The 24,624-nt window shown below is 40.3% G+C and overlaps 1 long non-coding RNA gene across 15 annotated transcripts in view; it reads left to right on the forward strand.

Moving 5' to 3' along the window:
• The first annotated feature begins 473 nt into the window (after nucleotides 1–473).
• Nucleotides 474–24,624, forward strand: part of LOC111267898 (uncharacterized) — a 54,491-nt gene continuing 30,340 nt past the window's right edge. Inside the window, exons 1-2 of one of the 15 annotated variants that reach the window (XR_015314014.1) lie at nucleotides 10,675–11,508; nucleotides 11,798–13,161. This is a non-coding gene — a long non-coding RNA (uncharacterized LOC111267898). Of the gene's footprint in view, nucleotides 625–10,674; nucleotides 11,509–11,797; nucleotides 13,162–16,092; nucleotides 18,815–20,655; nucleotides 20,742–24,624 lie in introns of those variants that run through there. The other 14 variants (XR_002684900.2, XR_015314016.1, XR_002684905.2 and 11 more) reach the window with 14 other exon arrangements.

The following is a 24,624-nucleotide window of genomic DNA, read 5'->3' on the forward strand; positions in this document are numbered from 1 at the left end:
CTATAGATATTCGGCGTGTGCTGTACAGAAGGACCCGAAACAAACGTTCATCATGAGGGGAAAAGTAAGCACGTTTTTGATTGGATCGATATATACAACGATAAGTCTAAGATTCACAATACTGTTTCCACTCCTCGTCTGTGCGAATCAGCAGATACGATTACAAAACGGCTGGCCAAAAAGCGTGTATATATATATATAAGCGCAGTACTTTATTCAGTTCTGCTCTATAAGACTTAGATAGCTACAATGGCACAGTTTGCCTCTCACTTCAAAAGCCTACGCTCGCGACCTATGTATGCAAGAAAAGATTAATTCTCTTGTCATCAGAGATATGAAAAAACGCGTTGGTTTGTAATCTAGATGCCTGAAAACTTCAATTATCTCACTACCCCCTCCTTTCCCCCACTACGTTCAAAGAATAGCCATTGTACCAGGCTCTTATCGGCGTCTGTCAATCAAACCACGACGATAACAACGTTACGTATGGTGGCTTCGCTGTTACTTCGATCGCAAATGAATTTGTCAGTATGGATATGCGAATGTGCTAGGCGTACTCTGCGATTGTATGTGGTTTTTTCGTATGACGTAAGATTTCACCTGTGTCACAAATATAGAAACGCGGTAAGTGTACACCTGCACTATGTACATATATATATCTGCACACATGCATGAGTCGGGTTAAGGCTGGAAGGAATTAAGATGTACGCAGGCAACCAGTACTCCCTTTAGCGCACTACGCGCTATCAAATATGAATTTTTATTACTAAAATTCGTATGCGTATGCGCGAGTTGGCCATGGGCCAGTGTTTCTGTGCGAATGTGTGTATCTACTAATTGTTCATGATATCTGAGCGAGCCCCTTCCGTACGATACGTGTGTTTTCCGTTATTTTCATACCCGCACTGAATCAAACGAAGAACGAGATAACGCAACTAAATTGGCGGGCCATTGCCGAGGGCGCTGCGCTCAGTCTGTGCTGTGCTTCAGCCCCTTGCAATTTCGTTCAATAAAATTCGAAGTGGCTTTTCAGACCGACCTGATGACTACGGTTTGCTCTGCGTTTCTTTCTTATTTCCACATCAAAGCAAATGGTGAATTTTGATGCAACGCAAGGCTTCTGCCGGTTTTATCAATGGCAGCTAAGCCAGAGGCAACGCTGTTGGCCGGCTCACGTGGGCGGCTGTATCAATCAGATCCGCATGAGGGTCCGCATATGCGATGGCTGGAGTGCGCAGTAAATTATGATGAATGATGTCGGTACTATTCATGATTGGTGGTTTTCATCCCAAACATTTAGCTTCGCTTCACTAAGATAAAATGGCGTCGTTAGAAGTATACGAGAGAGGATAAAGATAACACCATCCGATGCTTTTTGCGACATTCTGCAATTGGTATTCAGATGTGTTGAAGGTAATCAGCTTGTTGACAGGTGGTCAAATTGTTGATTTTTAGGTACAATGACGAGGTCTATTGTCTAGGCGTGTTTTTGTAAACTAAATGTACTGTATTAGATGTGTTACAGGCAATGGCTGACAACATCACAAAAATAATGCTTATTACTGAACTTTAACATTAACAAACTTAAGTTGCACCATGTTTTTTCTAGCCTACTTGAAGAGAAATTGCATTTTTATGATACCCTATTTGTGTCGCGAAGTTAGTAATCAATATCGCTTTTCCCAACAAGCTGAAAACAAACGTTATTCGATGTAGCATAGGCGTCAAGCAGTGGGTTTCGTTTAAAGAATATTCAAAGTTAATGACTCATTGACGAGTTACGTCGCGATCAGATGGTGAGTCGAACCAATTATTATTAATAATCGCTCAAATAAAACAAATTTGGCCTTCGGCCGGCAGTGCAAACTACTATCGAAGTGTTTCATACACAACCCCTCAGGTGCTACGGGTAAAAAAAAGACGCGTATCCTACCCGACACTCCACCCTAGGCCGTTTGCATGAAGAGGCTTTACGTTAAGAGCAGTTACTTTCATAGCTCAGGTAAAACAAAAAGCGGAGCAGTGTAATTGAACTGTCATTGAATAAACGTGTGTGCCTATATGCATAGGTTAACAAAAGTTGAGCAGAGCAAATATGCAAAAAATATGGCAGGAAATAGATTTTCCAGTTCTAGTTGTCCCAAGTCTAATTGAGAGGGCCCGACTATCTGAGAAAGTATCAATGCCACAGTCATACTTACTTAGGCTGAATAGACCAAAGCGATTGGATTGCCGTAATGGCGTGAAGCTCAACGTGGGATGGGCACGGAAAGGCGAAAAAAAGAGGCGTAATATGCTCCTCAACCAGATGAAGGTGCAAGGCGGGAGATGCCTGATGGAGATCACTTAATTAATTAAAGGACGTTATTATGCCTTCTCACGGTGAACGTCCGAGCCACTCTGTACAAAGAAGAGCTAACCTTAACACGATAGCAGCAGAAGGTGGCGCTGAAGATGTTTATACAGTGGCTGACAAACAACTCGGTTGCCCTCACCCCAGGCTAGGGATGAATGCTCAGTTAAAAAGAGCAGAAACCGAATGATGATGTCAAGGTGGGAATAGGATCGGATAGCTGGAAGCTTTGGAGATGTTTCGTGAAAGCGAATGCGTTAGAAAAAATAATGAAAAAGGAAAGATGTTCGCTAGGGCAAATGGTGTCCAAAGGCCGGAGGTTTAAGGTCTGCAGAGCCATACGCTACTTCGTTCGACCGAATCAGGCCAGTGAATTGTAGGAAACAAAACAAAGTGAAGGAGAAAAACATGAATTTCTTAGATGTTACTACGGCACCTTGGACCCGCAAACACGGCGAGTGTGGGCCAAACGACTCATAACGAACGAGTGCACAAGAGCTTCCTTAGCCTGACCAAGGTGTAACTTGATTATAGGACGTTCAGCAGCAGGACCATGTTCGTTATCCCCTCCACTGAGTACATACAGCGCAAGTTGGAAACGAAATCGTTTTTGAAATTTGCGAGCCATCGGTCCCCGTCCATCATCGGTGCGCTATGCAAAATGGCAGGAGAAATGGATTTTTTTCTTGCAGCCAGTTCTGTTCTCCTGGTTCCGAGTTTTCCTACTACCGTCGTAACGGCTACGTATACCTAGGGAGGTGCTGATTAAGCCACCGCCAATTGAACGAACTTACTGTTAGTCAACGAATTGCAGAGATGCCCCTATCATCTTGTCGCTTGCTGCCATTGCAGCAAACAACCGCTGGTCGTTCCTTTTGTGAGCCGCTGCCCCGTTCCCTACAGCACATGCCCAGCTAGGTAGGGATAAACAACACTCCAACGCCAGTCAAGGTCAATGGTGGTACGCGGGCATCAGCTTTGCCAGAGTGAACGGATCCACCACTACAGCTACAGTTTTGTTAACGAGCGACCCGTATCGCGAATCACGCTCTCCCTACTGCGATCGATAGGCAATTGAGCTATTATTATGCAAAGGCTTCGCCTTCCTGTCGCTTCAGCATGATGCTCCCTGCAGATCTCAGTACGGCTAAAGACAGAAGCATGCTAGCTGTGGAAAGGGCCGTGTCAGAAGTAGAACGCGTACGAGGACTTTTCCTTTGTCGGCCGACTCCCATCTGGGAAACGCAAACTTAATACGGTGGAGCGAGCGAGAGAAAGAACTTTCGCTCTTCTACACTTTGACACCAAAGGCAACCAATCATCCACGACTGCAACCTGCGCCTCCAGGTCTCTGAAATCCGACATTATTCCTTGGTCAGCGGTAACTGTACTGCCATTCGTGTAGCACCATTTGTTGACCCTGTATGGGCCCCGCATGAGCGTGACAGTGCTGCCGTATACTTATATGAATAGATACTACGTATAGTTATGCTTCTATTTGACGGTGAGTATGAGCAGTACGGCTTGACCGAAAATACGCGAACATATTGAAAAAAACATGGCTAAATTCGACTTTGTGCTAGGTACTACACTACATCGTATTGCATCTACCATATAGAATATAGTGACTTGATATCATCACCGAGTGCCCAATTGGCTACTCATAATCAAATATAATCAATTTCTAGACTTTGCTTGCTCATCACATTTGTGTAACAACACGGAAATTAGCGGATGACCTCCGTTAACCGTGTTTCCCTAAATAACATATGCTATTGTACGAGCGCTATTTTAAGGCGACCTCAGGATTACGGGCCTAGATACATGTGTGTATCTCTAGCTGTTAATAGAACACATTTATTGGTGAAAAACATTTAAAAATGAGCAGGAAATTCTATTTGTACCGCATACACATTTGCTTTATGCCTAAGTCCCTGCAACGAAATCATATTTACGAAACGAGTACGTTGGGCAGGATTTCACTTTTAATATCATCATATGAGTAAGAATAATGACCTAAAGCAGCTAATGAGGAGTTCGCATCAAACAAACGTGACTCTAAAGGCGGTGCGAAACGGTTTATTAAGCTCGCACTCAAATTGAACGAAGATCCGGTCGGAAAGGCTCACGAAATCAAGGCTGCGTAACGAAGTTTCCAAAGAGAAAATTAAGAGACTAATGTAGCGGTTGTAAAATGAAAAAAAAAAAAGTTAACTGCGTCTGCTAACGAAACGCGATAGCTGAACGCTATGAAGCGCCACGCTAGAAATGAGTATTTCGATAAAGGGCGGCAAGTTTGAAACATATTTTTTGTCGATTATTCGAAGGCCCAAAAACATCACCTTTGTCGACTGAAATGTAATGATAGGTGAACTGGTGAACACTTACACTCAAGATCATCATGGTCGACTGCGGTAAGCCAATTCAATGTATTTGCTGGTTTTTTTTTTGAGTAATGTTACGTGAACTTACGTAAAGTTCACGTAACATCTATAATCTGTTTATACTTACGTCCGGGATTGAGGACCCGGTCACTGGCTAAGACTAACGGCTGATTTTTGTTATTAGCCTTACACAGAATTCAATTGTCGTTTAGGTGCAACAAATAAAAATGTTTTAAAACTTCAATTCTTTTGTAGTATGTATATGTATGTAACGGAATGTATGTCTAAGATTGATCGGCCGGGATGATGAACGAATATGAAACGTTTCATTGCTTTATATCCCAGAAGTCGACTCTCTTTCTTAGGTAATCTTTAAACGATCGGCATTGGCGCAAAATTCTAGGGCCGCGCCGACAAAAGAAAAAAAAAACTGATTTGAGAACGCATACAGACAATTGAGTGACCAGCTCTTCAGCGAGTGCTTCTGAACCCATGCAGGATTCGAAGTTTTTTTTTGGCCTAGAAAAAGAGCATTTGTAAACGATGTAAAGGTACAAACATTAACTTAGCAAACGGCAAGCCAAAATACTTGAAACGTCTGTGGGATTATAACATAACAGTTGCAGTACTTTTGCTTTATTGTACTCCAATAAAAAGGGTTTGACAAATATTATAATTGTACGTTCATCCCAAATTATAAAAAAAAAAGTAAAAAAAACACAAAAGAAAAAACAAATCGGAAAGAGAAAGCGGTAGGATTCAGTAAACCGAAGAACAAACACCCTGGTAATACACGCCTCTTTAGCGCCTGTTTGTCTGCTGATTACTTGTTAATTTATTAGTACCATGAATCTATCGCTATTTTCAGAAAATCCGTTTTAAACTACTATAAAAAGGCTATGCGAGGTAGTCGCGGGGAGAATTTTAGTTGTTCTGAACCATGCATCGAGGGTGGAACTTGGGTTACCCGAGGCTCAACTGCTCCGTTTCTATACACGTTTCTTTGTACAAGAAACCGTAAATTCATTGAGAAGCTACTGATGTATTTAAATTGGCTGACGGTAGACAGGCACTTAAATTGCATTAGACTGGTGCCTTATAGACACGCCTGCTCGAAGCCTACGAAGTACGGGACGAAAGCAATCGTGATTTCATGAAAGATTTAAAAAGTTACGGACCATCCTAGCCTAAAAATCCTGACCGCAGTAGCCTGAAATACTTTTGTAGTCCTTTGACAGGATTATAGAATCAATAAAACGAGGAGTGATCACTGCACGCATAGAATACTGATTTCTGAATTTATTTTGTAGTTCTGGCGTCTCACATTGAAACTGAGCAGTCATTAACTTCGGTGGGGAAACATTTTATGTGACGCAAGTCGTGAAATTCGCTTTGGCATCTCTTCGTTTTTTATAAAGTTTATAAACAGGTTGCAGTGCCGGTGAGAAATGCAGCTTACACCCCACTGTAACATGAGGAGAGTTTTTCTGAGCGAGTGACGGCTGACATCATACAGCTGGATAAAACGGAATGAGTTTCTTTTAATCCAGGTGTAATGTCTGCTCAACAGTAGATGGTCTGTCACAACACTTTTATACGCCATATTGACGGAGTTCGAGCATAAACACTGCCATTTTCAAACTGAGGGGAAAAATAACCACAATCAACATTCAGTTATGAATGGCTGTAAAGAACTTCCTTTACATAACTGTTACATGTTACATAACTTTAACTGTTAACAAAGTTGAAGCGATTTTGAATACAAATGAAACTAAAGAATACATTTAATGAAATGTTAGAAAGTGAAATAATTCAGATACAAAGCAGAAGTAGCCTGTGCCTTATGTGTATACGTGAAAGTGCCCCTACGATAAATAAAGCAGTGTTTCAAATACATTCACGTTCTTTTGCCCCAAAGTTCGCTATTTACGAGTTTGAAGGTTTTCTATTTTACGTTACGTGCTTAGCTGACTTGCCGCTCTTTATGGGCATTTGGCCTTGGTTAGTCGTATGCCAGTTGCACACTTGTGGTCGACCCACTGACAGATTGCAAAGATATCGCTGTGTCCTAAGGAAATTCTCGCTGGCGTCCTGCAAATACTCGATGAAGCCGCACGACCACTGAAATACTGCTAACGAATGAAGTGATTATCGAAGTGCTCTTGTTGTTCGATGGCTAAAGAGGGCAATGTATCCCCCCGCAAGCTCTTTCAACGGCAGCATTTCACTGTGACGTTATTCGGTGAATGATCTTGGATGTAATGGTCGATAGTGACATTTACAGGTGTCGCTTCGATGCTGTGGCGAGTTTACGTTTCATAGTGAGACTGATACGCGCGATGTGTGGAGATAGACACCTGGAGCAACGTTTGACGGCTGTAACGGAGACACAGGCTATACGTATATGTATATACGTAGAGCGTCAAGAGCTAGTTGCAATTAAGGCAAGGCTAGCTGATCGTCCGTACAAGTTACCTCTGAAAAGAACTACGTGTTATGTATCACGCAAAGAGGGGCGTGCACGGTTTCGGTGGCGTTTCTTGCTTGACTTGAGCACCAGTTCATTCGAAGGCTGCCGAGAAGTAAGTTATGACACTGTACTGGGACGAAGTTCCCGAGTAACATCCGAATGTTAGTCATCGGATTGTCTGTGGAATGAATCGGATTCCGTCAGAATTGTGGGAAAGGCAGATTTTTGCTTGAGGCTATTAATGATCGTTTACGGGTGATCATAATTAAAGTAGTATATATATTCCAGCTTCCTGAATTACTATAGAGTAGAAGCCGTCGATAATTGGTGGTACAGGATGGTTAACAAGTGATGATATAACACTGCATCTACGATGTGGAATAACGATATTCCGAAGTACCAAGTCAATGCCAAGTAGCTTTCCAACTGTTCGCGGTTCGGAAATAGGTCACTAGGTCCTTATTAATTTCGCAAAACAGATATTTCAGTGTGACCATGGTACCGTAATTAGTAAATTGTTAGAAAAGACTACACTAACATAACTCATATAGGTATAGAGCAATTAGATTTGTTAAGATATTCAAACGATTAGAAATTTCACAGTCTACCTCGCCTGATCATACTCTGCTCCGAGTGTGGTGCAGAAGTGATCTTCATCAGTTAGCGTATATTTTTAATTCTAGATTGCAGTTTTTTGGGGCCGTGTACTACGAGACACCACCGCGTTGCCATGCTGGTCTAGTTTAGCTGCACTGCGAGAAAATATAACTGATACCATTGATTAGCATATATACATCAAGGAATTACGCAGTTTTGGAATGCTCTGTGGCTACGTATTCATTACATAAGTATAACAACAACGCTATTAAGTTAGCGAAAATTGTTTTTTCTTTACATCACCTTTTTTGGGAAAATCCTTGGATTTTTTTTTTCGCTGCGCTATCTAAATAGATGTTCACAACGAGGAGAAAATGAATATAACTCTCATAGCCGCAAGATTCTACTTGATCTCCTATAGCGTTGCGTAACTTCCTAAACACCCTGTATCTTGTAAAACGAACAAACTCTCTCACTACGTAGTGGCTGCTAAGAAAAAACCGAGCCAATGGATTTCCAGTCGGGCCACACCATATTACCTAATATTGAAATGTACTAGATCGAAATAAGGAGTTTCTCAATCCGATATGCTTTACAATGTTCGCTTTCTAGGCGACGAAAATATTCGGGCTGACCACCGAACCAATTGGCCATCCACCAGTTCCGTTCTCAGCACCCCACGCCTTTTCGTACCGCACTATTGTACGCATAAATATGTATACGCCGTGCATCGACTGCTAATGCACGATCGTGATAGGAAAATACGAGTTGGAAGAATCCGAACTATTCTCCGATAATTATAGCGACTATGACAAGTAGCACAAATGTATAGGAATGTAAGCGATAAGAAAAAGAACAAAAAGCTAGAAGAACATGGCCGCAAGCACCCATACACAGACAAATCCTGTTTCGAGTTTATACTACACTAATTTGATTATCTACATAGCACTGCGTTCCCAGCAGTAGCAAAGGAATCAGCAGCCGTAGCAAGCGAGTTGTTGGCACTAGCTCTTTCCTTTCTCCTGACGAGATCCGATTAGGGTCTCGATCACCGCCGGCAGCTTTAGCTAGTCGTCACTACAGTCCTCACGATCAGTGTTAGTGTTTTCTGGTAGCCGCAAAGCAGGCAATATGCATAACGGCGCCGAATGGCTAGGATAGACCATAACACGCACCATGCATGCATTTGTTTTATATATTCAAACAGTTCTGTTGTTGCGCGAGCTGGAATCGGTTGGTCGGCCGCTAACGTCTCGAGGAGCGACGCTGCCCGCTACATGTAATAAAAAAGAAATTAGCGAATGGGAAAAAGGGACAATATTACAGGAATCGAGAGTAATTAGTTAATCAGAAGATATACCCGACAAAACGGCTGTCCTCGCCTAGACCGCACAGGCCGCGGCCGAATTAGCAATAACGGATGTTGTGGGGCCTTTGGTGACAGCAACGAAGACGTGTTTTGGGGAGAGTGTTAATTATGCACAGTGAACGGGCGACGGAACTGGGCATTATGGCCGTATTCTTAGCCGATACAGATGTGTGCATGTACTATGCATACATCTTTGTACACTCTTTGTACTAAAGTACCACAAATGTTACACGTAAGTAAAATTACAGTCAAGGGCTGCTGACAGCCTCACGGCAGACGCCCCATATGTGGTTGCAATAAATGTTCGGCATTAGCTACAAAACGAGGACTATGTCTATATGTACGAACATGTACAAACGAATGTAGTAGTGTGTAACAATTGTCGCTGACTATAGGCGCACGAATAGGTAAGAGCAGTTATACTGATCGTTATAAAGGTGTTCAGTGCTCGCGAGCATTAAATGCTACAACGCTAACATTCGTACGCCAATGTATAATGGAGGGTTAGTTGAATGACACAAGTGGAAGCCTGGTCGACGTATTACGTGCTGACGATCGTACATGATGCACGTTTTTGGGCGTCTAGGCGTTTGCTGGACTAAACGTTCTATTGCAGCTAGCGTTCCCTAGAAGAGGTGATAACGATACCAAAGCAAACCGCCAATTATTTTTACCTAAAATTTATAAATTTTTTTTTTTATATAAAATAATTATATTATAAAAGTTATTATTGGTGGAAGTAGTATTGTCCCCTTGATGGTGCACCGAGTAACGTGTATGCCTGGTAAACCTGAAAAGCACATGGCGATTGCCGTCGATCTGGACGTAGACACCTTTTCATGCCTAGAGCCAATTCTTTCATACAGTGCTCAACGGCGGAACCGTTTTTATACAGAAAAGTTCTGATACATATAGGGGCTAAACACTAGCTCCTACCCTATATCTCATATGGCCTACATAATTCGGAAAGCTTTATCGGGGGACATTTTTTTGCGCCCGTATTATATTTGTACGCTGTCTTTGCCAAAATTTAAAACAAACAACAAAACAAAACAGGCTTGCAACTTTTCAAGTGAGGTGAAATATAAAATTTTTATTTATAAGTTGCCGTCCGCAACGGAGATAGCATGAATTGCTACATTACAATTAACAGCAAAACGATGTTTCATTTTCTGATACATCTGAGCGGTGTTAGAGGGGATGAACGCCAATAAGTTTTTGTTTATCAGACGAAAATAAGGAAGGTCATATCTGCTTGGAACTATAGGTTGGAGTACGGTACTATAAAACACTGTTCGGAGTGAAGTTCAGTATATAGGTCAATATAAAATAAGTTTACTACGTGACCAGTGCTTAAGTTCTCCGTAAAAGTTTATATTGCGGTTGATACTTCCGCATTTATTTTAAACTTTGTGCGCTTCTTAACTTGTCCCTATAAACAAACTGCGAACTTGTATGCGAATATTAAGGCCGCGCTCAAGCGCATCAACTAAAACTGTAATCTAGCTATCTGCCAAGTACTTATTTATGTTTTATGTAATTCTTTCCTTTGAATTTACTTCGACACTTGAAGTATGCCTTAATTTGGGATCTGCAGTTTGAATTCGCTCAAACGAATATAGTGCTGATATAACGGTAACTTTAATCAATCGACTTTAGATAAGAAGTTAACAGCGTATAGACACTGCATAACTCGGTCGTCTCTGTGGAAAAAGAAGATACGATCCCTATACTCATTACAGAAAAAGAAGTGCGTTGCAAGAATAATTTATTTTTGCTTTTGGTCAATTGTCGATCGTCACTCTTCACCTATTAGAACAACTACAGTCCTTAAATTAACCCTTTCTTGGCCATCACAGACGTGTGTAATTTCGCCGTATTGATTAAGTATCTATCTCACTGTGTGCGGTGTTCCAATGCTATCCGTGGCACGTGTTTCGTCGATCTGTTGTTTTCCCGCGCAACGATTCGAACCTTGAAACGTGAAATGTAACAGCGCCATTCGCCTGAGTGATATCAACCGAGAGAGATACACTCAACTTAATCCTTGTAGCAGCAGCAGCAGCAGCAGACGACAGACTATGCGTATCTACGATGTCTGTTTTGCATAATATTACTTTGGCGTATATCTGGATCAAGACGCCAAGCGCTGCTAGGCAGCTTTAATCACGAACAACCTCGACCGCCTCGATTCAAATTGGCATCATCGATAATTCAACGAGAAATTAACGGATTCGCAGACTAGGTGCACGGCTGGCAACGCCATATTCTAGGAGCAATTGTGAACATATGCCCTGGCTCAGTACCATCACGTATATGATATAATAACAAACAGGTGAGCAATTCTGATTCAAAATGGAAAATTCAATTGAGAACTATTAATTGGATCAACTTAATTGAACTTGATCGGGGTAGAGAGGAAAGGGTAAGATAAAGGCATAGGTATTATTTGGCATTTGATTTTTCGATACTGCTATTCAGAAATGGCCTTGTCATCTTAAAATCGAAGAAAATCAGTCAGCTTAAATAATAATTATTATGGAGAAATAGGCTGCTCGGCCGATATTCTGTTCATTACAGGAACTATCTTTGTAAATTTAAAATCTGTTTTATACGGATCGAAGGTTCAGACTAAGCCAAACAAATGATGACTAAATCATCGGGATGGTTGAAAAGATCGACTACTGGAATTACTGAGAATGTCACGTAGCTATGCAACAAGTCTGGATAAAGTTTATACAATGTGTAAATTACACAATGTTCATCTATGATAATAATAATAATAATAATATTTTAATTCACCGTACAGCATAACGATATGGAAACACTGACGCAGGAATGTTCGCATCCAAGAGACCCATTTTACTATACGACATCCAATGCCAAGCTTACCATAACGCGAATTTTGTGGGCCAAGAACGTTCTACTTCCAGCGCGCCGTACGCGCGGCTTCGCTGGTAACCATTGACTGCTACAAACAGCTTAAATAATAACAATCGTATTTTGCTTGATATTATTGGCAGACAGCCGTGTGTTAAAGCAGTGGATCCAGTGTGTAAAGGCTAGCTAGCACCTTTGACTTTTTCGTGAGCACCTCTAACAGACTATAATTTCACTATAAGTAAGATAGTTCACATAGCTCAATATTTATACGGTATTATACTAGACGACAAGGGCCAACTACCTGAGGCATAAAATGTACGAATCGAAATAAGAATCGTCACCGTACTTCCTGCACTCTATATTGTCTTGAGGAACAAAGCGTTTGGATTGTGCGGAGGTAATAATTTATACACTATGTATGAGTCCTGCTTTTTAGTGAGCCCTGTTTGGAAAAGTCAGAATACGGTCCGAAGTCACTGCTTTGACAGGCAAGTAGGAAAAACTTAATTTCAATTTTACATTGGTTGTACTTTGTTTAGGTAGGGCTGAGATAACCCACGCCATTATAGTGATATATTGCACGCTGCAGCTATTCCAGTACTTGTCTTGATAGGTCATGTCTGTCATATCTAGAAAGCATATTTTCTTCCGCTCACTCCTATTTGGGAAAAATGAAAAATAAACTAGAACGATTACCGAGTCAAAAACGTGTTTTATATCCATTTATAGTGACGCCATTTTGGCAATTAAATTAAATTCAAGTAAAACAATTAATTATATCGGTGATTAGTTTTTATATTGTTTCTACTTATTTATAATTTGGCCGTTACAAATTAGAACAAAGACGTTATTATTATGACAACGTACGCATATTACCAATGCAGTAGTATTCATTTTTGTTTTTATTACCACAGTTACCTATTGCCATGTGCAATGTCACTACGTGGGTCACTAGAAAAAGGGCTTAAACAGGGTACACTAAAACGGAAGCTGCATGAATACAATTAACGCTATTGGTGTCTATGATAGGTTCAAAAGACTTTCCCTGTTGTGTAGCTGTATAATACAGAAACAGATTGTATAACAAAGAAACTTTTAGCAATGATTCCTAGTCTCTTTCAACTAGAAACTTAACCATGCTTGCCGAACAGATGGATTGAAACAAAAAAACCGTGAAGATAATACCATGCGAAATATTTTTGACAACTCTATGGGTGTATCATACGATTACGGGACCATCTTTAACAACTACATATTCTGTTAATGTCCAATATTGACGTTATACATCCAAGCACGGCGAAACGAACTGTGCTTACGTGTGATTTCGAATCTAGGTCTTCCTCTATGTGCCTCTATCTAATAGGCAGACATCTTGTCACCAAGGGCTGTCAACGGTGTCACCCCTATCTGGAAATTACAGCCATTACTTTGGCGTCTTTTTACTTGAGACAAACGATTAAGTACTGGCTTTACAAGAAACGAATAGAATAAGCCATAAATGGCAAATTTCAGTAGGTGCCATATAGCACATATTCAAAGTTTAGAGAGGCGCCCATTGAAGCTGAATAAGATACAGTCAGTAGTAATGTTCCTAATAAAACTTTGGTGCCAGAAAGATGCAGACACCCGTCGTTAAAATCTTTAAGAGTGTGAACGGGTCTCGGAGGAGACGCACGAACATAGAATATAAGAAATGCTAAGTTGACCGCTTGGGAAATAGCGCAGCCTTGACATTCCACCGACTCCGTTGTTCAGACCCTCGAACCTTACAGCCATCTTTTAAGGTAGCAAACCTTTCTCATTAACATGTCAGCGGCAAAGCCAGCTTTCGGCCTCCTTTCTTTCCTTCTTTATCGTTGTGTACTGATCGATAATTTCTAGGTGAAGTATTTCATATGATGTGACATTTGTTTTTTTTATGTTGGTATCGTTTGTTAAATAGCTTGTACGATTGTACCATACTAGTTGTATTCACTAGCTCATTAGTAAATACTCACCATAGGGTGTCCTCGATACTCGAGAATATGCACAGAGAGTCATCTCGATAATTAGAGTCGCCTCTGGATAAAAACTCAACATCTCATTATCGAGGCGGTTGCCAGCGAAAGAGGAGCTTCGAAAAGCCCGCTTGTTAGTCTAGTCTATAATAGCGACAGATCGAGAGATATCCAAGAGGGAACAGGGCGCCACCCTCGAAACCTTGCTTCGTTAAATTCGTCCGGAATCGATTGCATACAGCAGGATATACCAGACATGTTAGGTTCCGTTCAGTGACAAAACCTGACGCCGCTGTTTCTGGTTGCACATGATTGGCTCGTTCTGATATGCTAATTCGTTGCGTTATATTTGGAATTGGATTGCGCCTAGGATGTGGCCTTTGGTGTTAATTTATGTGGTTTCTGATTAGAACCTTGGCCAAAGGGAGATAGTTTTATCTTTTAACTTACGAAACACTTACCCTAGAGCAGTCCTATCGTAGTATGCCCGCCTTTGAGTTTGAAATATTATTCCATATTTATAAAATACATCAACAAAACCATACGAATATTAGTTTAATGTAGACACTACCTAAAATAGGCCAACATCAATGTTTTGTTACAGTGAAATATTTGGATAAAAGCGCTTGCTTCAATTATATAGCGAAAATGATCACACCGCACATACCGAATAATTTACGTGTCTAATATCCCCTATAACGGTATATTATACACGTTACGACATGCAATTAGTGTTCTTTGTGCGAAGAATACAAAGGAAGAAATAGTGCGAATAATTAGAAAAACTTGAGCAGTAATAGAGATATTTACTCGATTTGCCCCATGGTAGCATTGTGTTACGATGGGGCTATTGTTGGTTACTGGAAATTGTCCTGGTTTACCATTTTTATACCTAAACGTCGTCTATATTCTTGGAACAGAGGCAGAAATAGCGATACCACTACTATTTCGTCCTGGGGCTGTTTGGTCTTGTCTGGCACAGTGGCAGAATCAAGGACACGATGTCGAAAGCAAGCTACACCTCACTAGCCGGTTTTACAAGCGACGCCGGCGGCGACTACACCTCTACAGTGTTCTGCCTGATCTCGTATGATACAAACGCCGAGGTTGTACAAACCTGGATGCCTCGGTACTCCTTTCCTTGATCATATATTGTTGATGGTACAAATGTTACTGAACGATTGTGCTAAAGGACAAGAGTATACTCAACGATGATCCTAGCATAACCTCTATTGCTACTACGAAAGGAACATTTTTCACCTGCAAAGGATACGTTTACGAGGCATTCAATAGCACAAAAAGATAGAAGATTAAACATGTTATCTACTGCTATGTTTTTCTTTTTTCGAAAATGACACAAAAAAATTTAAATGACACTAAGTTTTATGATGGACTACGGCAGACAAACCAGCTAAAAGCCGAGCTATCCCGATTTCCTGACATGCAGCCAGTCACTGTACTTGTGACTCCTGCCATGCGAACTCCCAGTCAGTGCGTACGGTGCTTTAACACCGCTCTAAAACCTACCCAAAGAGGTCCTGAAAGGCGCCGCATGTATCGCGTGCCGTGAGCGATATCGTCGTAAACCTTAGGCGTGTAAAAAACAATTTTTACGAAAAGGCTCGACAATTTTAATACCCTAATTCAACTCTCTTCGAGCCAAGATACTACACTTTCGTCTAGCGAATATGGCCTTATAGTGGCCTGTGGTGTTCAAGGTTGCAATGGTTAAAATTCTTACAAATTTGTGTGAAGTAGCCTATTGATCAACACAAACCCTAATATATTACTGGTGTAAATATTATTTTTTTAGTTATATTATTTGAAAAATATGTGTAATAATGATAGTTTGAGTAATTGCAATTAAATACCCTCAATATTACCCGCTAACAATGAAAAATGATAATATTGAAAAAATCACCTATAAGCATACGCATCTTATATAGATGCGTATGCGTATGCGAATGTTACAAAATCTACCAGTACTTAATTCTGCATAATATTTATAAAATTATTTCCTTTATCGATGCGTAGAAGCTATGTAACAAACTGCAACCATTCGCACGCTCGCAAATCTTAATGTCTAAATGATAACTGGTTTCATGGCAGGACAGCTGGAACCCTCCATCCCCATTTTAAGTCGATACTTTATTAATGAATTCATACATCCATGTTTGCCCTCGTTCTATAGAAACAAGCAAGCATGCTGTGTTGTCGAATCTATTATATTCATCGAAGTACTATGAAATATGCCAGTGTAACCGCACTCAGCGACGACCGGCCATTCGTGCAGCACTGGTTCAAGGCCGCTGTTAGCTTGTCGAAAAAAGTATTGACCGTTTTTAATCCGAAATGGAAGAGTTTTTTAAAGTACTATTACTTAATTGAATATGCGCCATTTTATTGATAACCCTTTTCATTTTGGACAACACCGTTATCTTAATACTGGAGAGCTTCTGAGGTTTTTGAGTGAAAAATAGTAGCAAATGACTTTCACCGCCTCCATTAAAACCAACTTGATACCATGAAGGAAGTTCGTAAAACCTGAAACAGATTATAACCTGATAGCGCAAGATCTCTGCTACACGGTAAATTTTCTTTCCAAGGTTTCTTTGTCTGGTATTGTTATCATGAAAGATGATATTTTTTTGTTCACTAGATCTCGTCGAATTTTTTCAATGATTCACAATGATCTTGTTAGCTGTTGACGCAGGTCCCAGTCTACCATTTTACCAGATGAAAACAACTCATATTGTAGGATTCCTTTCCACATTAAACACATAGTATCATCGCCTTCTGTGGCGTCACCCTGGGCTTTGCCACAGATCGTAAACAAAAAAATTTTCCCCATTTGCACATTACTGTCATACGTTATCACCCATGATTAACAACTGAATATATTGATAATAATGACTCGATCTCGTTATATTTCTATAAGTTCTTTAGGTGGAGACGAGGTTGGGCAAATTGCATTGATTCGTATGGCACGCAAACATTGAACTTCTTTCGTAGCCAGCTCTCTTCAATCGGTGACGAGGTCTTTGGCAGTGCTTTTTTGTTCCTTAGAAATATTGTGGCTTCTTACGCGTTGCTTGCTTAACTTCTTAACAATGCTGCTCGTCATGGTCGACCAAGAGCAGTAAAAGTTGGTAATATTATAATATATATATATATATATTACCAACTTTTACGGTACTTCGTCGATCATGACGAGAAGCATTGTTCGCGTCGAAATTTCCAGAACGAAAACGATAGAATCCATTTTTAAGTCGTTTCTCTTTCTCATAATGCTTTTGGCCATAATGAGCCCATCATTTTTAGTGGGTCTGAGCAGCTAGCTTGATCTGTGATGAAACCGTAAAATATAAGATCTTTACGACCTTTCACTCATCGCCAAGGATCTCTCTATCTTAAATCTGCATACATAAAGGCGTTTTAGCACATTCACTGTTGGTGAACCCCAATTTTCAAATAACACCAATGCCGTCCCCACGTAATTTCTTTGTAGCTTCAAAGCCACCGAGCTAGAAAAACGGTCAATACATTTTCGACAACTCGGCATTTTCCTGTTGCAAACGGTTTTACTGATAGTGGCAATTAAATTCAGAATGGCTTACAAACACAGCGGGCTTTTTCAGTTCAGATAACGACATTCCTTTATCTGTTAGCCCTAATGCGTATACTCTGTCCCTTCAAAAGCATGTAGGGTAAGCATCGATACAGAATTAGATATTGAATTTAGGTTAACAGATTGATCGGGTCATGGATATATCGGATTATTCTTAACGTGTACACCTTATAACATTATACTTTTGCTACGTATTGTTCGCTTCAATAAGGGTACATTCTTCTTATCAGCGACACTATCGGCACCACGATCTGTGTACCAGTCCAAGGTCCAGGTTCTAATACGTGCCATACAAGATCCAGACACAGTACTATAACCTTTAGTAAGTTATAAGAAGCATAGTAAGGTTAGTTTTTACCCCGGTTCGAAAATTGGCGGCTCAATTATTATACTTAGTTATTTTGACGTACTGCTTTGATATTAAAACGCTTTTGTTTACGCCATGCGCTAGAGTAGATGTGTTTCAAAAGCAGTTCAGTTCCGTTCTATGAGAGATTAACTACTTCATGGTTCAAATGGGTACATTCAAGTGCGTTCGCTGAGTAGGTTTTAGATATTGATAGGTATCGAAATCGGTTTTATATCACATGACTACACCGATCCAACTTTATTAGACTGTTAGGCGTTTTGTTAGTTTATTTAAGCGCAATGCGACGCTTCCGGTCAACCAACTTGAAGATCTGTCTCGCTTAGCGACTCACTTTCCGAATGTTCTTTTCCGCATGCAAGTCACGTAAATTTTCGCCTCTTGAATTCGCAAACAAATCCACTGGTAACATCAGTTCAGCTATCACAACGGCGAACGTCGTCGTAAATTCGGCAAGAGCGTCAAAAACTAGATCGGGATAGTTCGTCTGCTATGTAACAGCAGCTTCTTGTATCATTAGCCCGGGCGGAATATAGTGAGCCGCGAACATATGCCCATGTTTATGATATGGTGACCAAAAAATCGTTCCGTCCATTAAGCGTACACATGGCGTTTTCGACAAAAGTACTTTCCCTTGTATCAGGATTTAGTCGACAACTATTGATATGTATTTGGACGTATCTAAACTTGGAGCCGTTTTGGCTGTGTTTCGCAGGCCATTCGAAAGGAAATGATTCCGCCAGAGACGGCAGTTATAAGGAATCTGGTACGATATCTTTGATGAACACGGTTATTTCCCGTCGCATGTTCTATCAATAAGAGAACAATTTACCAGCCTTGATAACAAGAAAGTCCTGCATTTGAAGTAGATTTCACAACAGATGGTCAATGAGCATGAAATAAAGAACTTCGTTACCCAACGCAAAATCGTTTCGAGCGAAAAACTAGGCAACCCACTGGTCCAATTGTAGCCCCATCCCTTAGCGCCTTAAATATTATTTTTCTCCATAGCAGTGCTTTTTCATTTGTGAGGTATATCACTTATCCTCTTGAAAGAAGGCACTAATAATTAAATGGGACGCATTATGTGAACTTGTCACGCTTTGTATATATTATATAGTCAAAAAATGTCCAACGAACACCGACAAGAGTCAAATGAAAAAATGTGTAGTTTTTATATAGTAAGTTTGACCGAGTTTGTTCTTTAAAAGCTGAAGATAGTTAAAACTATCAAGTTTGGGGAAACGCTGTGTCGAATCATCGCAGAGACACCTTAGTGCTGTAAAATGGGTGTATCTCTTCATTGAAAAATTTTGATTTGAAGAGGACGTAGAGGGGCCACTTATAGCCTGGAATGGATAAGAATTCTTAATAAAAATCGATCGTAAATAAATCTTGGATTTATTTACGATGATGGGTACGGACTTCGGCTTATAAAGACCCTGACAAAATAACGACTCCCGTAGTCAAAACATTACGTAGTCACATTCAGCCGTGTTGGCACTGCAATATAAATAAACAGCGTTTGCTACAATACAGAGCCCACGATTCACATTGCAGACGCATGTTTAGGTTATGTAGTGGTATAAATCTGGCAAAAGGTAGACCCAAATTGTGAATTCACGCCAGAGGCTCTCGCCGAACTGCGAACCTTTTTTTAATCATACCGATAATGTATTATATATGGTGAAATATACAATAACAAAAAAATAGAAAAAATAACAAACAATATTTGTAACATAACACTGAATGCCACAATATCGATGGTTTTTGCCATTTGTGAATAGATCATATAAGTTCCTGCGTCGAATATACGTTACTTAGCGTTTATGCTATTCTACTTAAAAAATTACTTATTTTACTTATATACTTACTCAATAAACCCTTATACTAGAGAAACTGATTCATCATTAAGCTATCAGTTTTTGTTAAAGACACAGTTAAAAAGAAGAGCGCTATCTACACCCGAATCCCGCACCAATATTTTATAAAATCTTTTTATAAAATCTATGTATATATATGTATATATATACAGAAGTCAAAAATGGGTTATAGGGGGAGGTTACAATACACCTATCCAGGGCAACATCTACTTGCGAATATAGTAGATTACAAAGCAACGTCATCGTATTTAGTATACAGTGTGTAAATCATGGTAGTTTTGTCCCGAATAGGTAGACAAAACAAAACCATAACCGCTTCCTATGGCTATCGCCTAATCCCTAGCCTGTAGGTTGCGTAGTTGCGCCTTTATATTCAATAGAATCTGATTAAACCCGTTTACATAATAGAAATAAATAATTTACTACACATTACGTAACGATGCCTTCTTAATGTTCCTGCCATTCATTGCAGTGCGTTCCCGGTGAATATTATAGACTAATATACATTGTATCTTAAATTTGTCTACCTAATATACCTAGCGTTAAATTCCGCCTTAGCTAGCTTTTTTATTTGCATGCTCTCATAGAGCTTCAGCATGAATTGCCTTCACGCTCTTCGAACATTCACTAATCCCTACGCCGTTAGAAAGTTTCGCGTTTAGCTCTAGCGTTGATCTTATAACTAATTTGTTAATGGGAATCGATTGTATTACTCATTCTTTAGCTATAGGAAGCCACGTAACATCACTTCTCTGCCAGAACAATATCACGGCATTATTTTTGCGTGCGAACTAACTGCCAGTTATGATGGTAAGTAAATTTTCTATTCGTTTTCTTTTTTTCAGTCCACTTGGGCTTACTGCTCTGTTTCCATCGTTCAGACGTTCTGATCCGTCATTTCTTGTTTTAATCCATTACGTTAAAGCGACCGATGTATTCGAGTACACATAGATTGATTTTTTCCAAGATCAAAATGATTTCATGTAGCGTAGTATCGTATTTAATACATGGGGTGACGCAGGCGTGACGACAATGGATGCTAAAGTTTAGTGTTTGCACATAAATTGAAGAAATTGCATGATCAGTCACCTTGCATGTACCGAGGCCCACTATATTCTTGAGTGAATATCTAAGTTCATTCCTACTAAGCATCTAAGCACTAACATTTCTCTATATATCTACAACTATGCATCTATAACTTAGCTACATCGCCACCTTTCGTTCAGTCTTATGCTGAACGTTACTGATCCTTATCAAGTATATACTAATCTTCGTTTACATGATATGTTTCGTGCGTACTCACGGGCTTGCTAGCTAACTCATCACAACCTATTTGGGTGGAAGTGAACATTTTTCTCATCTAGCTCTAGCTAGGTACGCAGGTAGCATCGTAAAATGATGCCGCGAAAATAGAAATCTAATCGATATACTTAGCTGATGCTCTAGAAATCGAAAATATCATACATCTGCTTAGCCTAGAACTAACCGAATTATAGCTTAATAGATTGATGAGTAACATCTATTATTTCATCTATAGAGTATTAGCTGCGCACAAGCCGTAAACTAGGACAAAAGTCACCTAGCTATTCAACCGATTCATAATGCCTTGACTGAAAGTATGAATCTCAAACCAGCGCATTGTATATGATCGGGATCATCCATTTTTCATATAAACAATTTTATCCGTACATTCATGTATGCCGTCCACGCGTCGTATGTGCTTTAAGCTAGATAGTCACCGATAATGGTCTCTCTAATTCGGAATTATACCGGCTCGGATTTCGAAGTTATTAATTCATACGCTCCATCGTGCAGAATAAATCTGGTGATATTATTGATTGGAGCGTTCGTTGTCTGATGAGACTGTGTAGCATATTTTTTATGTATGTTTTAGGACTGGTGCCATATATAACTGAAGCAGCCGTAATCGCAATGATAGGTGATATCGTATTTCGAAATAGGGACAGTGTTACAGCATATTATGAAAATGTGTACGTTACTGGTATAATCATATATTTTCTATGTTCAAATCCGCCAACGCGTCATGATTTTCCGTTGTTGAATTGAATGTACTATCGATGAACCGCGTGCATTTCAAGGCATCTCATCCTCCAGTGTCCGGGTTTCTTTTACACCGTCATTTAGGAAAACTAATTCGAGGGACATTGCGTGGTATCTCTATGTACTATTACAGCAGTAAACCCTCAACGCCAAGCTATATACGACTGACATTCCAATCGATTCTCGTTTCGATGGGTCGAAACGGAAGAGACGACGGATGAACTAGTTAAGAATGCGCGATACAAGCTTTATGCGTTTCTAAGTCAAGCATACGGTATCACACGCAGAGGTACATGTGCAACTAAGTTTCCAGCCGTTGTGAATGGGGGTGCCGTCTTTTGCGCCGTATAGTGGGGCCTCCTTTGCAGACTCCGGTAATTTGGTTACTAAGCCGGTATACGACATTGGCCTAATACGAATGAGCACTTCTGGTAGGTTGAAACAGCGTCTGTAGATTTGTAACTACATGAAGTCCTTGGACAACACGGACAATGGCCAAGCAGGCCTGAAAGACTGTACCTATTAGAATCAACTTTGTTTATATACGAGCTCTACTGGACAACACAAGCAAGGCGCATATCATAGTAGACACGACTTTTCACATCGGACAATGCCAGTCGCCACACTGTCCTGCTCCGTTGTGGACCGACTATTTTCAAATCGCAAGCGTGGGAAACATGACACATTCGACGAAGGCGTGGCGAGAATTCTATAAATGCATTGTTCTAGATCGACGGTGTAGGGAAGTGGTCACTTGTATTTTCGTTTAGTTTTTTGGTAATTTAGTCCATGATAAGTCGTAGGCTAACAAGCAAACACACGTCGTATAGTATAGGGGGGTTCGACTGTGGAAAAGAACTGCGTTCAACACTCGTTTATTTCCGACACCGGTTAACATTCATGTGCAGTACCCCGCAGAATAGTGGGAATTTTTTTGAGATAGTTACATCCTTCCGATTATAGAAGTACACGGCAATAATAAAACTCGCTACAAGAAAAGTTCTAATTTCGAAATGTTTTTGAAATTTTTTTGGCGGGTATCCTTCAGTTTACTTTTGCATTCTGTACCGTTTGATACGCACATCATGAGGAAGGTGCACGTTGTTGGAACTAACATCTCACCCAGAACCGTCGTTTCGTGATAGCTGCAAGTTGATATTGAATTCCGTGGAAATTTTTAATATGCGTTTAAAAATACACCCTAACCCACGTGTATACCTAAAAATATACCGTAAGCTTCCGAACTCTCTAACTAGAACGGTTGTTCTCCCCACGCCTAATAAGCCACGTGATCGAGTGCCTCGAGAGTTCTTAACTTAGCTTTGTACACGTGATTTTCTATTTACTAAGCGGCTTCCGATGGCTTACCTCAATAATCGTATCGGCTACGCGGGCCACGGTTCAGAATAAGCAAAACGAACTGTTTTGACGTGATGGATCGTTCGAGGCCAGTAGATGCTTATTTAGCACTCCCTCGCATCGATCGTCTGGCTAAGTTCAATTATCCTTGTATTCAGGGCAGGTACTTATACTTAGGTATAATGACCAATCATTAGCTGTTTGGATCTTTTCAGTATGTCCTTTATGATATATATCCAGATCATTACAAATGCTAGTATGCACAATACGCTAATATTAAATCCCGCAAATTACTGGAAATCCTAAATATTTAATTTGGTTACGTGAATTCAAGCTCGCATTCGACGGCCAATGTCTGAAGAAGGATATATTTTTGAGATTATTTGAATTAGTTTTATGGCCAGAAAATTCTGTGAAGGAATGTCAAATTACAAACTGCTACAAACAAAAACGCTTCGTATTTAAGAATACTGTGTGTGTTACTCTTGCTTAGTCTTTACATATCGTGGTATGGAACTGTTTTTAGCTGCTTCTTTGCTCGGTATTTCCCATCCATGCATGGGCACAGACCATTGACCGAGGTCGAGCCCCCCTGTTCAACGTTGTGCTTTTGCGACGCGATTTTCAGTCAGGTGAACAATGTCCCCCACTATGTCACCTATACCAACTGACCAGTTACCGAGCATGAACGATCTAGACGCAAATTTGCTCGCGGCTCGCATCATGATAGTCCACTCCAAAGTTTTACCTAGTGTAGGTACTCATTAGCCTCCTTATTGAACGGCTGAAAGCATAACCTCCCGCATTGATCCCGAATGCAGTTTACTAAGAGGAAATGTTATGAAAACGTTGGAGATCACCCCCGAAGTGGCCCGACTCGAGCGCGTAGACATTATCCACGTGCAAACTACTCTATTAATGGATAGAAAAGAGGAGGGTAATTACATCTAACGTATAAATGATAAAGCATTCTGCTAGAATAACTTAAAAATTTCTACTATCATGTAATATATTCAAAATTAGTTCTGAAAATGCCATAGGCAAGTTGCCAATTAGGAGGTTACGGGCTGGGGCATTGATGCTGTCAGATTAGATAAATTCGTACGAGTTGACAGTCGAACGTAAGGCCCCTATATCAAGAACTTGGATTAAGTCATACGCACTCTTTGGCACCTATAGTAGCCGCTGCAAGTGCTTTATTTTTTATGCTCTGCAAAATTACAAATTAGTTAGGAATATGGGATTAAGGCGTGATGCTTTTCTGGGAAAAGCT

The sequence above is a fragment of the Varroa jacobsoni genome, unplaced genomic scaffold (genome assembly GCF_002532875.2).
Source record: "Varroa jacobsoni isolate VJ856 unplaced genomic scaffold, vjacob_1.0 scaffold_129, whole genome shotgun sequence".
Taxonomy (NCBI): Eukaryota; Metazoa; Arthropoda; class Arachnida; order Mesostigmata; family Varroidae; genus Varroa; species Varroa jacobsoni.